At 41.4% G+C, this 15201-nt stretch overlaps 1 pseudogene; it reads left to right on the forward strand.

Annotated features, from left to right (window-relative positions):
• Window positions 1-5875: 5875 nt before the first annotated feature.
• On the forward strand, window positions 5876-9507 carry LOC110162020 (GTPase IMAP family member 8-like; annotated as a pseudogene).
• The last annotated feature ends 5694 nt before the right edge of the window (window positions 9508-15201 follow it).

Here is a 15201-nt window from a genome sequence, read left to right on the forward strand (position 1 = left end):
AGACTTTCAGATGGTACTTCACTTAGCCTCTGTAACCGGCATCGGGGTTGCCTGTGTTCATTCGGGCATGATCTTATCTTTCAGGTCAGTCGCTGCCTCGCTCAGCGTGATACTTATTGGGGTTTCGTACCCAATCTCTGGTTGGGGAGTTGGTGTCAACTCCCTCTGCTGGCACACTGGTCCCCTTGCCGTGGCATTTGTGTTTGTACCTCATCATCTCTAGTGTGATAGCAGTTGCCGTTTGTGGATGTTGGAACACTGAGCTACTAGTTGTTTGGCCGTTAGCTTGGACTGTGGGTATCGTAATAACCATTTCTATCCTGTTCATGTAACCCTCTGCCTAGGGTTACTGTAGTACTAGCATTCCAACAGAGCCTTGTTCTCGCATCTCGCCCATTTCCGCCGTGTTCCAGTAGCCCATTTTTCATCAAGGTGCCCTGGTTCCCCAGCACCTGATGCAGACCTTGTTTGGCCGGGCGACGTCTGAGCCGGCATGTTACGTTTCTTCTCTCTCATCATGTATGAGGTGGGCAGTAGACGAAGGGTCTTGCAAGGACCCACACTGGTTAGCTCATTGCCCCCCCTGCCCCGTCAGAGGGGGGATTTGAACCCGGGTCTCCCATGTGAAAGTCAGTGACTTCCCAATGAGTAACCAGCTGCTATTATATATATATATATATATATATATATATATATATATATATATATTATATATATATATATATATATATATATATATATATATATATATATATATATATATATATATATATATATATATATATATATATATATATATATATATATATATATATATATATATATATATATATATATATATATATATATATATATATACACAGTATATATGACCACAGTTAACTATGTATATCTTACTGTGATATAAGATAATACTTACTGTGCATGTGTTTCGATGTAAATATAAATGCTCTTAGGGGATCACACTTCTGATATTGCAAGTCTGAGGAGGAGCTATTGGCTCAAAACGTCACTGTAAATAAAATCTTTCAATAGGAACTACTTTATGTGTGTATCACTCTGAGCAGACATTCTAGAAAGCCTGCAGTGTGTCTTTGAAATCATTCACACACTAAATATTAAATGTTTTAGTGAGGGGTATAAAAAAATCTTTATTTTTTTTGTAGAACAGCTGGAGCATGAAATGTTAACTTTTCATTACAAACATATTGGCACAAAAACACACCACATTGGTCATTATTATCTATCCATCCATCCATCCATCCATTTTCGAAGACTGAGCGGTAAATCGAGAGCTTCACCTTTCGACTCAGCTCCTCTTCACCAACAACGGTCCAATACAGCGACCGCATCACTGCCGAAGCTGCACCGATCCGCCTGTCAATCTCACGTTCCATCCTCCCCTCCCTCCAGAACAAGACCCCGAGATACTTGAACTCCTCCACTTGAGGCAAGGACTCCCCACCCACCCGGAGAGGGCAAGACGCCTTTTTCCGGTCGAGAACCATGGCCTCAGACTTGGAAGGAGCTGATCTTCATCCCAGCAGCGTCACACTCGGCTGCAAACCGCCCAGTGCTGCAGGTCCTGGTTCAATGAAGCCAACAGGACAACATCATCCGCAAACAGCAGAGATGAGATCCTGTGGTCCCCAAACCGGACCCCCTCCGGCCCCTGACTGCGCCTAGAAATTCTGTCCATAAACACAATGAACAGAACCGGTGACAAAGGTGCAGCCCTGGCGGAGTCCAACATGCACCGGGAACAGGTCTGACTTACTGCCGGCAATGAACACAGCTCCTGCTCCGGTCATACAGGGACCGGACAGCCCTTAGCAAAGGGCCCCGGACCCCATACTCCCAGAGCACCCCCCACAGGACACCACGAGGGACACGGTCGAATGCCTTCTCCAAGTCCACAAAGCACATGTGGACTGGTTGGGCAAACTCCCATGAACCTCGAGCACCGATGGAGAGTGTAGAGCTGGTCCAGTGTTCCACGGCCAGGACCAAAACCACACTGCTCCTCCTGAATCCGAGGTTCGACTATCGGCCGGATTCTCCTCTCCAGTCCCTGGCATAGACCTTACCGGGAAGGCTGAGGAGTGTGATCCCCCTATAGTTGGAACACACCCTCCGGTCCCCCTTCTTATACAGAGGGACCACCACCCCGGTTTGCCAGTCCAGAGGTACTGTCCCCGACCGCCACGCGATGTTGAAGAGGCGTGTCAGCCAAGACAGCCCCACAACATCCAGAGACTTAAGGTACTCAGGACGGATCTCATCCACCCCCAGAGCCACCGAGGAGCTTTAACCACCTCAGTGACTTCGGCCAGGGTGATGGATGAGTCCGCCTCCGAGTCCCCAGCCTCGGCCTCCTCCTCGGAGGACGTGACGGTGGGATTGAGGAGATCCTCAAAGTTTTCCTTCCACCGCCGGACAACGTCCCCAGTCGAGGTCAGCAGCTCTCCCCCCGCACTGTAAACAGTGTTGGTGAAGAACTGCTTCCCCTCCTGAGGCGCCGGACGGTTTGCCAGAATCTCTTTGAGGCCGTCCGATAGTCCTTCTCCATGGCCTCCCCGAACTCCTCCCAGCTCCGAGTTTTTTGCCTCCGCGACCACACGGGCTGCAGCACGCTTGGCCCGTCGGTACCCGTCAGCTGCCTCAGGAGTCCCCCGAGCCAGCAAGGCCCGATAGGACTCCTTCTTCAGCTTGACGGCATCCCTTACTTCCGGTGTCCACCAACGGGTTCTGGGGTTTGCCGCCGCAACAGGCACCACAGACCTTATGCCCACAGCTCCGAGCAGCCGCATTGACAATAGAGGCCGAGAATGAAGCCCACTCGGACTCCATATCTCCAGCCTCCCCCGGAATCCGGGAGAAATCCTCCCACTCGGACTCCATATCTCCAGCCTCCCCGGAATCCGGGAGAATCCTCCCGGAGTTGAAGGTCCCTCTGCCAGAGGCTCTGCCAGACGTTCCCAACAGACCCTCACTACACGCTTGGGTCTGCCAGGTCTTTCTGGCTTCCTCCTCCACCAGCGAACCAACTCACAACCAGGTGGTGATCAGTTGACAGCTCAGCCCCTCTCTTCACCCGAGTGTCCAAGACACGCGGCCGGAGGATCAGATGACACGACTACAAAGTCGATCATCGACCTCCGGCCTAGGGTGTCCTGGTGCCACGTGCACTTATGGACCTTGTGCTCGAACATGGTGTTCGTTATGGACAAACTGTGACCTAGCACAGAAGTCCAATAACAAAACACCACTCGGGTTCAGATCGGGGAGGCCGTTCCTCCCAATCACCCCTCTCCAAGTGTCACTGTCGTTGCCCACGTGGGCGTTGAAGTCCCCCAGGAGAACAACAGAGTCCCCCGGTCGGTGCACTGTCTAGTACCCCTCCCAAGGACTCCAAGAAGGCCAAGTACTCTGCACTGCTGTTCGGCCCGTAGGCCGACACCACAGTGAGAGACCTGTCCCCGACCCGAAGGCGCAGGGACGCGACCCTTTGGTTCACCGGGGTGAACTCCAACACACAGTGGCTGAGCTGTGGGGTAATGAGCCCACACCAGCCCCCCCACACCAGCCCGCCGCCGCTCCCCGCGGCCGTCAAGGCCCCTCCGTCGACTGCCGCCCAGATCTCTCTGCACCGGCCCCATATGGATCCTCCTGCGGGTGGTGGGCCCACGTGAGGACGGCCCCACGTCGCTCCTTCGGGCTGAGCCCGGCCGGCCCCCGTGGGGGGAGGCCCGGCCACCAGGCGCTCGCTGACGAGCACCCACCCCAGGCCTGGCTCCAAGGTGAGGCCCCGGTGACGCCAATCCAGGCGACGTAACTGGCCTCTGTGTGTTGCTCATCATGTGGGGCTTCTGAACCGTTCTTCGTCTGACCCGTCCCCCGGACCTGTTTGCCTTGGGTGACCCGACCAGGGGCATGAAGCCCCCGACAACATAGCTCCTGGGATCATTCGGGCACTCAAACCCCTCCACCACGATAAGGTGACGGTTCAAGGAGGGGATTATTATCTACTGAAGGATTAATATGGTCTTGTTGTGTAACTAGCACCATTGGTTTCCTTGACCCGTACAATGTGGGTTTGGCAGTAAATATCAACACTTAATTTATATATTTATTTATTCAGAAGTCAAGATTTTTATTTTTATTTTTTTACATTTACGGTAGCCATTTTTAAAACTTCAATACGGCCGTCATACAGACATCTGCGCAAATGCAAATATTGATTTTCTGACTCCATAAACTATAACCTTTCCAAAAATATATAGTTTAGCAAATCCCACAAAAAATCCCACTAAGGTTAAAATGTGAATATAATGAACATGACTGTTAGAGTAAAGCAGAGAGCAGAGAGTAGAGGAGGGGAGAGTTAATCTGGTCAGACAGGTTTATCAACTTGCTTATTACTACTTAATACTTCCACTTCAAGGGAATCGCAGTATAAAAAGCTCGGTAAGTGACGTTTTTGTACTTATTTTATGCATAAAACAAGCTATAAAATATTCAGTTCTAAGTGTGATTGGTTATTCAATGTTTGAATGGCCTAGTTACTTGTAGAAACTCCAAATTTCTTGTCTTTTTTTCTTTGCTGATGCTATTAACATCCGACCTTCATTTCTGTCTTAATTTGGAGGTTTTCACATCTCTAGTTAATACGTTTTCAGTGGTAAATACTTGAAATTATGGAATAAAGCACCACATAACCCTTTTCTTTAAGATTTTTAGCTGTGTTCTGAACTGATTTGTGAATTTTTTTCATAAAATATGTTCATTTATTGTTTTGTTTTTATGTCCCAAGCATTAACATCATGGAAGTTGCAGAACTACCTGGTGAGTTCAATCAAACTTATGTAGTATTTAATAAATAAAAGGCTATAAATATACATTAAAAAGCTACAAAAAACAAGATTGCCATTATTTTGCTCATACTGCCCTCTGGTGGAAAGTATTATTATTGCTTCTAATTCAGCTACTGCATCATTATTTCAGAGTGAAAATTAAAAATGTGATTTGAATCATTCTACAAATGAAGTGGAGATGTGCACTGCCTCAGATACATGATTATTAACATGTATTCTCAAAAACTATTCAATAATTCTTCATTATTGTTGCTAATCACATTTCTGTTTATTTGTTTCATTTTCAGGTGTTCTCCCACGAAAACGCAAAAGTAGTTTAGACATTTTGCCACCTGATTGTAAGTGAATGTTCTGTTTGACTTTTTCACAGCTGCATGTGGTTTTGAATTAACAATAACGCTTAAAATATTTCACTTAGCAAAAAAACAAACATGAACTTGTTTCTGCATTTGAAGTGACACTACAGTAATGACTTGACTGGTTTAATACATTTTTTTTATTAATTTTGTATAATTTTTAGTGTCTGAGCTGAGGCTGGTTCTTCTGGGGAACAATTCAAATCTGAAGGCCTCAGTGGGAAACCTCCTTTTGGGAAAGACAGAATTCACTCAACATTTATTAAATGTGTAAAAGTCAGTGGAACATTTCAGGACAAACCAGTGACTGTGATCTACACTCCAGACCTGCTGCTCTCCAACATCTCACAACAACAACTCCAACAGTTTATACAAGACATTAAAGATCTGAGTGCTCCTGGTCCTCATGTGTTCCTGCTGCTTCTACAGCCTGAAAACTTCACTGAGGAACACAAAAACAGACTACAGTCAGTCCTGGAGAGACTCAGTGATCAGACCTTCAACCATTCACTGGTGCTGATGTTCAGAACACAAACAGAGACACCAGAGTCCATGAAGAAATACATGAGACAGACACATATAAGGGACATGATCAGCAGATGTAGGTACAGATTTTCTGTGGATGAATCACACTGACTGATCTGTGTCAATCTGATCTGGATCTGAAAGAATTTAAACGTAAAGAGCTGTTCTCAAGAATCAGTGACATGTTGAAGGAGAACGATGGAGAACATCTGAGTCCTGACTCCTCTGAGGAGGAAGACACAGGTCTGACTTTGGCCTCTGGTATAAAACACAAACCCTCTCTGAACCTGGTTCTTTTTGGGAGCAGTGGAGCAGGGAAGAGCTCAGCAGCTGAGTCCATTTTAGGTGGAGCAGATCTCCCTGCAGCGAGCAGCTCAGGGCAGTGTGTTAAACATGAGGGAGAGGTCTGTGGGCGTCGGGTGTCTCTGGTGGAGCTGTCGGTTCTGTCTGGAGAACCTCTGGAGACAGTGATGGAGCAGTGTCTCCGCTGCATCTCCCTCTGTGCTCCTGAGGGCGTCCATGCCTTCATCCTGGTTCTACCGCTGGGTCCCCTCACCGACGAAGACAAGGCCGAGCTAAAGAAGACCCTCCAGGACACACTCAGCAGCTCTCGAGTCCTTCTCTTCACTATGATTCTGTTCACTGTGGACTCAGAGTCCACTGCTCCACATGAGCTTCAGTTTGTCACAGGAGACAGAGACATCCAGGAGCTGAGTCAGATCTGTGGAGGAGGATATTTTATATTCAACCCCAGGGACCAGCAGCAGGTCTCTGAGCTGCTGGAGTCTGTAGAGACTTTAAGGACCAAGAATGAACCTCACAGCTTCACCACAGAGACACTGGTACAAGTGTCAGATTGAGAAGATATGTGCTCAACACAGAGAAATTGAAAACATAAAAAGAGATAACATGATCTTATGTAAGTATAGAGTGTATTTTTCCAAATCTTTCTCCTCTGTATATTTATATATAATCACTTTGAATATTTTTGCAGGTGGTGATAAAACTGTTCCAAGTTGTCTCAGAATTGTTTTGATTGGAAAAACTGGCAGTGGAAAGAGCTCTTCAGGAAACACCATCTTGGGAAAGATGGCTTTTAGATCAAGCATTGGCCAAAAATCAGTCACCAGAGTTTGTCAGAAAGAGATAACAACTGTAGACGGGCACCGTGTTTCTGTGGTGGACACTCCTGGTTTATTTGATACTCATCTGTCTGAAGATGAGGTCAATGAGGAAATAGTGAGATGCATCAGTCTGCTGGCTCCGGGGCCACATGTCTTTCTGTTGGTGTTACAAATTGGCCGACTAACACAAGAAGAGAAAGAAACACTAAAACTGATTAAACAAGGATTTGGGAAAGGTGCTGAAAAATTCACAATGATTCTTTTTACACGTGGAGATGATTTAAAATCTGAAAATTTAACAATAGAAAAGTACATCGATGACTCCTGTGAGGAATGCTTCAAGAAGTTAATCTCCGACTGTGGAAACAGGTACCATGTCTTTAATAACAGGGAGAAGACAGACCGAACTCAGGTGAAAGAGCTGCTGAAGAAGATCGAAAACATGGTGAAGGAAAATGGAGGCGGCTGCTACACCAACGACATGCTCCAAGAGGCTGAGACGGCCATCAAGAGAGAGACAGAACGGATTATGAAGGAAAAGGAAGCAGAGATGAGGAGCGAGATTGAGGTGATGGAGAGAAAATATCAACAAAATATGGAAGAAATAAAACAGAACATGGACAAACAAAGGAAAGAGTTTGAAAAAGAACTGCAACAGAGAGAGCAAGAACTCAGAGACAAGGAGGAAAGAATTAAAGCGATAAAGAAAGAACAGGACAAGAGAGAACAAGAAGAGAGGAAACGGAAGGAAGAAGAGGAACAACAGCGTCAGGAATGGGAACAAAAACTCAAACTGTCGGAGCAAAGAATCAAATCTGAAGAACCTAAAGAAATCATATGAAAAAAAACTACAAAGATAAAGAAACAGATGGAGGAGGAGAGAGCTCATTGGGAAAAAGAATTGGAAAGAATGGTGGGAACACACGACAACAAGAAGATGAAGAGAAGAGAACGAAAAGAAAAAATAAGACAAAAAGAGATACGAACAGAAATTGGAAGATTTTAGAAGAAGACATGTAGAAGATCAGAAAAAACTAAAGCCAAGAGGAAAAGAAGAGAAAGGAGTTAGAAGAGTCACATGAAAAACAAGTGGAAGAGCTGAAGAGCAGTTATGAAGAACAGGCCAGAAGCCAAGCTGAGGAATACAACGAGTTCAAAGAGAAATACAGAAAGGACTCTGAGTCAATGAAGCAACAATATATGAAAGAAATAAGTGTTTTGGTCAAAAAACTGTGGACAAAACCAGATAAGTGGATTAAAATCAATAAATTATTCTCAAAACATCAAGAGGAACTCAAGGAACTTGGGAAAAAACATGAAATGGAATTAAAGACAATCACAAACAAGGAGGAAAAACAAAGAAAGCAAAAAGAGCAGGAAAAAAAGACAGAAACTAAGCAAAAGGAACACGAAAAAGAAATAAGTGATTTAATCGAGGAAATGGACCAGTCTCGGTGTGTGATTTCATGAAACAACAGTTTTGTGTTTGTACAGATCTTGGAGAAGTTGAACAGCTCAATCCTCACTGTCTCAGTGTATTAAACTAACTACCAATTAGCTCTACGGCCTCAAGAACTAAGACCTCAAACTATTGTCAGGAAATAGATCTGTGTAATAAATAAGGCTGGTCAGTTAATAATGTGTTTGTACAAATCTGCTGTGAAGTATTAGGTAGACAACTCCAGTCTGTGGCGTTAGGTTTAGGGAAATATGGACTTTTCCCTTCACCATAATCTTATTCAATGATATATTAAATGATTAATGCATGTTTGAGTAACTTTGTATTGTTAAACTATATTGTTAAACTGTAAAACTGTTGTGGTTGTGGTGCTCAGAATGAAGTAAACAGACAGGAAGTTGTGCAGTTGAAAACTTAAAGTCAATGGATCCGTTTTTTTTCTAACCTTAAGTAATTTAAGCTCAGTATTACAAATTACATTGAACAAAATATAAAGGATCCAAATGTGTCATAAATTATAACTAAATATCAAAAAGAAAAGTTTTTTGTGCACTAATGAAATGCTTTTTGTGTCAATATATCTACATCTACACCGTCAACATTGTCATATTTTTTTAATTTGTTGTTTGCTTACTTTTCATAAATCAAACTATAAAATTTCTATTAAAAAACGTTATCACGAGATCATAAATATTGTCGGTCAGTTTTATTGTTCTATCAGACAGTGAATTTGAGCAGTAAAAGAGAATGAGTTGAAGTGAGAAAAAGCAAAGTGGTGAGTCTGGAACGTTTCACCTTTTTTGTGAACAGGATTTTGAAGAAGGAAACGTACATAAATGTTGTACCTGCAGGAGTGTGGAGCACCTCAGAAACACTTATGAATGACTCAGACTCATCAGGACATCAGAGGCGTGTGACGTCACTGGCCTCTTCAGACGCAGCTGCAGAGTTTAACCACAGTGGGCAGCAGACGGGGTTTGAGGCCACAAAGCTGTCAAATCTTTTAATCTACACGAAAATGTCAACAAATGGGCAAGAAACAGAATAGAATGATTCTGAAATACCCTGTACGCATTTATGTGAAAGAAAAAAAGTGATGTGTAGTTCCACTTTGAAGCATCACTCATTCAGTATCTCTGAAATAAACTCAGTGCTCAAACTGTTGTTCTTTTTCATTAACTCTGGTTTAATAAACACTGATTTACAGCCTGGTGTGGGGCCAACCTCAGATTTTTTCTTCTTTCTTCTCAAGCATAATTAAATGTCAAGGCTTCTCATTAACTCTCATCTGGACTATAGACTTTGGCAGCAAATAACTTGGGGGAATTTCAGTAACTGGACTTTATTATTGTATTTATTTATGTATTTATTTTGGACAAGTAAGAGATTTATATTATTATACAGTGGAACGGGAAGAAGAAAATGTATTTAATCCCACCCCTGTAAGTAAGTGGGTATAGGTCGTAGTATTTATTTATTTATTATCTACATTATTATCTACACACAAATCAACCTTGAGATTCAGCCTTTTACTGGTTCATAAAATCTTTTGAAATGTTCTTCCAGGGAAACAATTGCATGTTGATTTGAAAAATGTTTTCAAGTGGATGTTCTTCCTTTCACATCCAGCCTCTTTACTGTAACTGGAGTAGAGAATGTGAGAAAAATGCCTTGCACAGTGACACAATGACAGTATGTGTTTCAGTGTGATTTTGTTTCCAGAACATTCTACAGAAATCATATTAGTTTGCACCTTTTGCACATCTTGTTTTGTATTGATATAAACTAAACCAGATCAGGGTCAGGGCGTCTCTGGGCTGTGGTCTTGACTCTGGTCCTGTGTGTTCAGGTGGCGCCCCCTGTCAGACGTGAGTAAAACTGCAACTCATTAATAAACTAACATCTTAAACTATTATTTACGTTTTCTAATTGAAAATTTGACCCTAACTCGAACAAAAGTGTATGACAACAGACAGAAAGTACAGCCCACGGTGCCTTTCACCTCCTTCATATACACAGTGTTGGGAAGTTTACTTTTAAAATGTAATCCCCTACAGATTACAGATTACAATTGTAACGTAATCCATTAAATTACTTAAAGTGAGTAATGTAATCTGAATACTTTGGATTACTTGATATTGTCATGTTTTTTTAAAACTACATGAATGTAACAACCACATCCTGAAAATTCTTGTTTGTTTTCTTCAAATTCTCAAAGTCTCCAGAAACTGTTCACTGTAAAGAAGCAAAGACCAGAAATCTTAATATAAAATGGTTTGTCCTGGTTTTAGTTAGTAGTCCTAGTTTAGTCCTGGTTTAGTCCTAGTTTAGTCCTGGTATAGACCTGGTTTAGTCCTAGTTTTAGTCTTAGTTTAGTCCTGGTTTTAGTCTTAGTTTAGTCCTGGTTTAGTCCTGGTTTTAGTCCTAGTTTTAGTCTTAGTTTAGTCCTGGTTTAGTCCTGGTTTTAGTCCTGTTTTAGTCCTAGTTTTAGTCTTAGTTTAGTCCTGGTTTAGTCCTAGGTTTAGTCCTAGTTTTAGTCTTAGTTTACCTGGTTTCCTGGTTTAGTCCTGGTTTAGTCCTGGTTTTAGTCTTAGTTTAGTCCTGGTTTAGTCCTGGTTTTAGTCCTGTTTAGTCCTAGTTTTAGTTTAGTTTAGTCCTGTTTAGTCCTGTTTAGTCTTAGTTTAGTCTAGTTTAGTCTTTAGTCCTGGTTTAGTCCTGGTTTAGTCCTGGTTTTAGTTTAGTTTAGTCCTGGTTTTAGTCTTAGTTTAGTCCTGGTTTTAGTCCTGGTTTAGTCCTGGTTTTAGTCCTGGTTTAGTCCTGGTTTTAGTCTTAGTTTAGTCCTGGTTTAGTCCTGGTTTTAGTCCTGTTTTAGTCTTAGTTTAGTCCTGGTTTTAGTCCTGGTTTAGTCCTGGTTTTAGTCTTAGTTTAGTCCTGGTTTTAGTCCTGGTTTAGTCCTGGTTTAGTCCTGGTTTTAGTCCTGGTTAGTTTAGTCCTGGTTTTAGTCCTTAGTTTAGTCCTGGTTTAGTCCTTTTAGTCCTGTTTTAGTAGTTTAGTCCTGTTTTAGTTTTTAGTCCTTTAGTCCTGGTTTTAGTCCTGTTTAGTCCTGGTTTAGTCCTGGTTTTAGTCCTGGTTTAGTCCTGGTTTTAGTCTAGTTTAGTCCTGGTTTAGTCCTGGTTTTAGTCCTGTTTTAGTCCTGTTTTAGTCTTAGTTTACCTGGTTTTAGTCCTGGTTTTAGTCCTAGTTTAGTTTAGTCCTGGTTTAGTCCTAGTTTAGTCCTGGTTTAGTCCTGGTTTAGTCCTGGTTTTAGTCTTAGTTTAGTCGTTTTAGTCTTAGTTTAGTCCTGGTTTAGTCCTGTTTTAGTCCTGGTTTAGTCCTGGTTTTAGTCTTAGTTTAGTCCTGGTTTAGTCCTGGTTTAGTCCTGTTTTAGTCCTAGTTTTAGTCTTAGTTTAGTCCTGGTTTTAGTCCTGGTTTAGTCCTGTTTTAGTCTTAGTTTAGTCCTGGTTTAGTCCTGGTTTTAGTCCTGGTTTAGTCCTGGTTTTAGTCTTAGTTTAGTCCTGGTTTAAGTCTTAGTTTAGTCCTGGTTTAGTCCTGTTTAGTCCTGGTTTTAGTCCTAGTTTAGTCCTTTTAGTCCTGTTTAGTCCTGGTTTTAGTCCTGGTTTAGTCCTGTTTTAGTCCTGGTTTAGTCCCGGTTCTTATTATCTTTGTCTTTGTGTATTTGGTCAAGACCAAACACTAACATGTGTAAAGACAAACTCACCAACACAACCTCGTCTCACAGGAAACTCTTGTTTTTACTTGTCCTCAAGTATTAAAGTTGATTCATATTTTCACAGATCGAACTTAAAGGTTTGGTGGATAAATACGACAAAATAAAATGATCAACGACCAACACAAAAACTGTGGTATTTTGTAAATATAAGAATAAATGTGTTTTACTCATTTTGCAGCTTGTGGGTTTAATATCAGTGTTATTAGTGTATAACCTGCAGTGTCGGGGAGTAACAGATTACATGTACCAGAGTAATCAGAGTACAAATGATGAGTAACTGTATTCAGTTACAGTTACTGTTTCAGTGAGTGGTAATTGGATTACAGTTACTTTGTTGAATAAATGGATTACACTGCGGTATTTTCCGGTTTTCACATTTTGGGTTCTGCCCTTTTTTGTTTTTTTTGGTAATTCCACTCATTGCCGAACATTAAACCAGGTCTAAACCAGGTCTAAACCAGGTCTAAACCAGGTCTAAACTTGGTCTCAGACAGGATTTAACAGGACTAAACCGTTCCGTGTGAACTGTGTCTCCTCCTCTTCTATCAATAATATTTTTAATTTGGTTAATTAAAATCTGGGATTTTTATTATTTTTATTTTCTTTTATCAGACAAAACTTCTTATGTGAAGATTTCCTCGTCTTTGTTTCTCTACAGCAAATCAAGTAATCCAAAGTAATCAGATTACATTACTCACTTTAAGTAATTTAATGGATTATGTTACAAACTACATTTTGAGGTGTGTAATCTGTAATCTGTAGGGGATTACATTTTAAAAGTAAACCTTCCCAACACTGATAACGTGACCGAGACAAGAGACATTTTGGTGAAACAAAAGTCCCTCTGCTTTGACATGTAAGTAGTTTTGTATTTTTGTATAAGTGTCCTGAGACTGTGGGAGGAGCCTGTGCTGCTGTGACAAAGAACAAGTCTTTTTTCTGTACAATAACTCAGCAGGCTTCCACCGTCGCCTTCTTCGGCTGCTACTCGCTGGGAAACGTTTGAGAATCAACTTTTGATGCAAATCTAAGTTAAATCAAACACGCCCACTCTGCAGCCAGAGGGCGCTGCAGCTCTGGGTGAAATCAACCACTCAATTAACACTTTTGTTATCTTGTATTTCTTTTTAAAGTATATTAAAGTATAGCCCAAACATCTCATAAACGATAATGATAATAATACATTTGATTTATATTGCATAAGTGCTACAACAGGCAAATCTGTATGAGCCATAAAGTTACTCGCAAAATGTTCTAAGTATTTTTAAGGGAATCTGACCTATGTTATAATGTTTCTTCATCACCAAAATACCTGGATTTGTGTTTTGTTTCATTCATACATGTTTTAACACACAAACCCTGCAGATTTAGGCTGATTTATGTCCTGTCCTCTCATACGGTAAAACAGGAAGTGCTCCACTGCGTTTTTATACTCCGCACACCTTCACTGGAATCATTTGGAATTGACAATCTCTACTGAACTAAAGGTAAAAGGAGCTGTTCACTTGCAAACCTCCACTACATGACATCACAAGGTGGCACAGAGCGTTTTGAGTTTTGGAGATGTAAACAGACTAATAATAATAATGCAGAGTTACTCAAATGTGTGAATGAAACAAAACACAACTGCAGGTGTTTTTGAGCAGGTAACAGTTTTGTAAAGAGGCCGAAATGCTCAAACCTGTTTTTAAGAACATTGAATCTGCAAAATCGTCTTGGACAGAGACATGAATTGTATCTCGATCAATTAACACATGAATTTTCTGCACAGGGACTAAACCGTTTGTCTCCACTACATGAAAACTCCACAGCGGTGGAAAGAAAACTGAACATGTGCACTCATGTACAAGTATAATGTACTCAGTTACAAGTATGTTTTTTTTTCCATGGAGATGTTACTGCTTTATCTGGAATGTTTCACACTATGGCATTAAACTTTTCTATCTTCACGGAAACCAAACCAGACCACGTTCCAGGTCAGATCTGTGGAGAGGCGACCCCATTCACAGTCAGAATGTCTGTTTCTCTAGGTGTTTTTGAGCAGTAAAATCATCTGTAACTGAATAAATACAAGGCAGAGCTGCTTAAAGTCACACTGTGGAACATTCCAGGCAGAGCAATGACATCTCCATAGAAACAAGAAGGTCACATAGTCCACGTTTAAGTACTAAAATAAAAAATATGCATGAAATATAGTGAAAAAATAATACTTATTTAATAATAAAACACCAGTTAACACAAGTTTAGAAGCATTTCAGAACAAACTTTTATACAAAACTTGATCAATAATAACAGTTAATACTAAATGTATTAATTGTAAATCACTATTTGCATATTTGCTGAGCTCTGGCCAATCAGAGCAGGCGATTCAGAGCCGTTATGTGTTTGTCGTGTAGAACGACCGTGGATTATAAACAGTGTTGGGGAGTAACAGATTACATGTACCGGAGTAATCAGAGTACAAATGATGAGTAACTGTATTCAGTTACAGTTACTGTTTCAGTGAGTGGTAATTGGATTACAGTTACTTTCTTGAAATAAATGGATTACACAGAGGGATTTTCCTGTTTTCACATTTTGGGCTAAATCCCTTTATTTATTTATTTTTTTAGTAATTCCACTAAACCACTAAACCAGGACTGACTAAACCAGGAAACCAGGACTAAACCAGGACTAAACCAGGACTAAACCAGGACTAAAACCAGGACTAAACCAGGACTAAAACCAGGACTACTAAACCAGGACTAAAACCAGGACTAAACCAGGACTAAACCAGGACTAAACCAGGACTAAAACCAGGACTAAACCAGGTCTAAACCAGGACTAAACCAGGACTAAACCAGGACTAAAACCAGGACTAAACCAGGACTAAACCAGGTCTAAAACCAGGACTAAACCAGGACTAAAACCAGGACTAAACCAGGACTAAATCCTGCTGTGTGGACGTGTTTCTTCGTTTTCTATCAATAATATTTTTTAATTTGGTTTCAGTAAAGTTCTGGACTTTTTATTTTCTTTTATCAGACAAAACTTCTTATGTGAAGATTTCCTCGTCTTTGTTTCTCTACAGCAAATCAAGTAATCCAAAGTAATC

The sequence above is a fragment of the Boleophthalmus pectinirostris genome, unplaced genomic scaffold (assembly GCF_026225935.1).
Source record: "Boleophthalmus pectinirostris isolate CB_2022bp ecotype Guang Dong unplaced genomic scaffold, ASM2622593v1 HiC_scaffold_4, whole genome shotgun sequence".
In the NCBI taxonomy this organism is placed as follows: domain Eukaryota; kingdom Metazoa; phylum Chordata; class Actinopteri; order Gobiiformes; family Gobiidae; genus Boleophthalmus; species Boleophthalmus pectinirostris.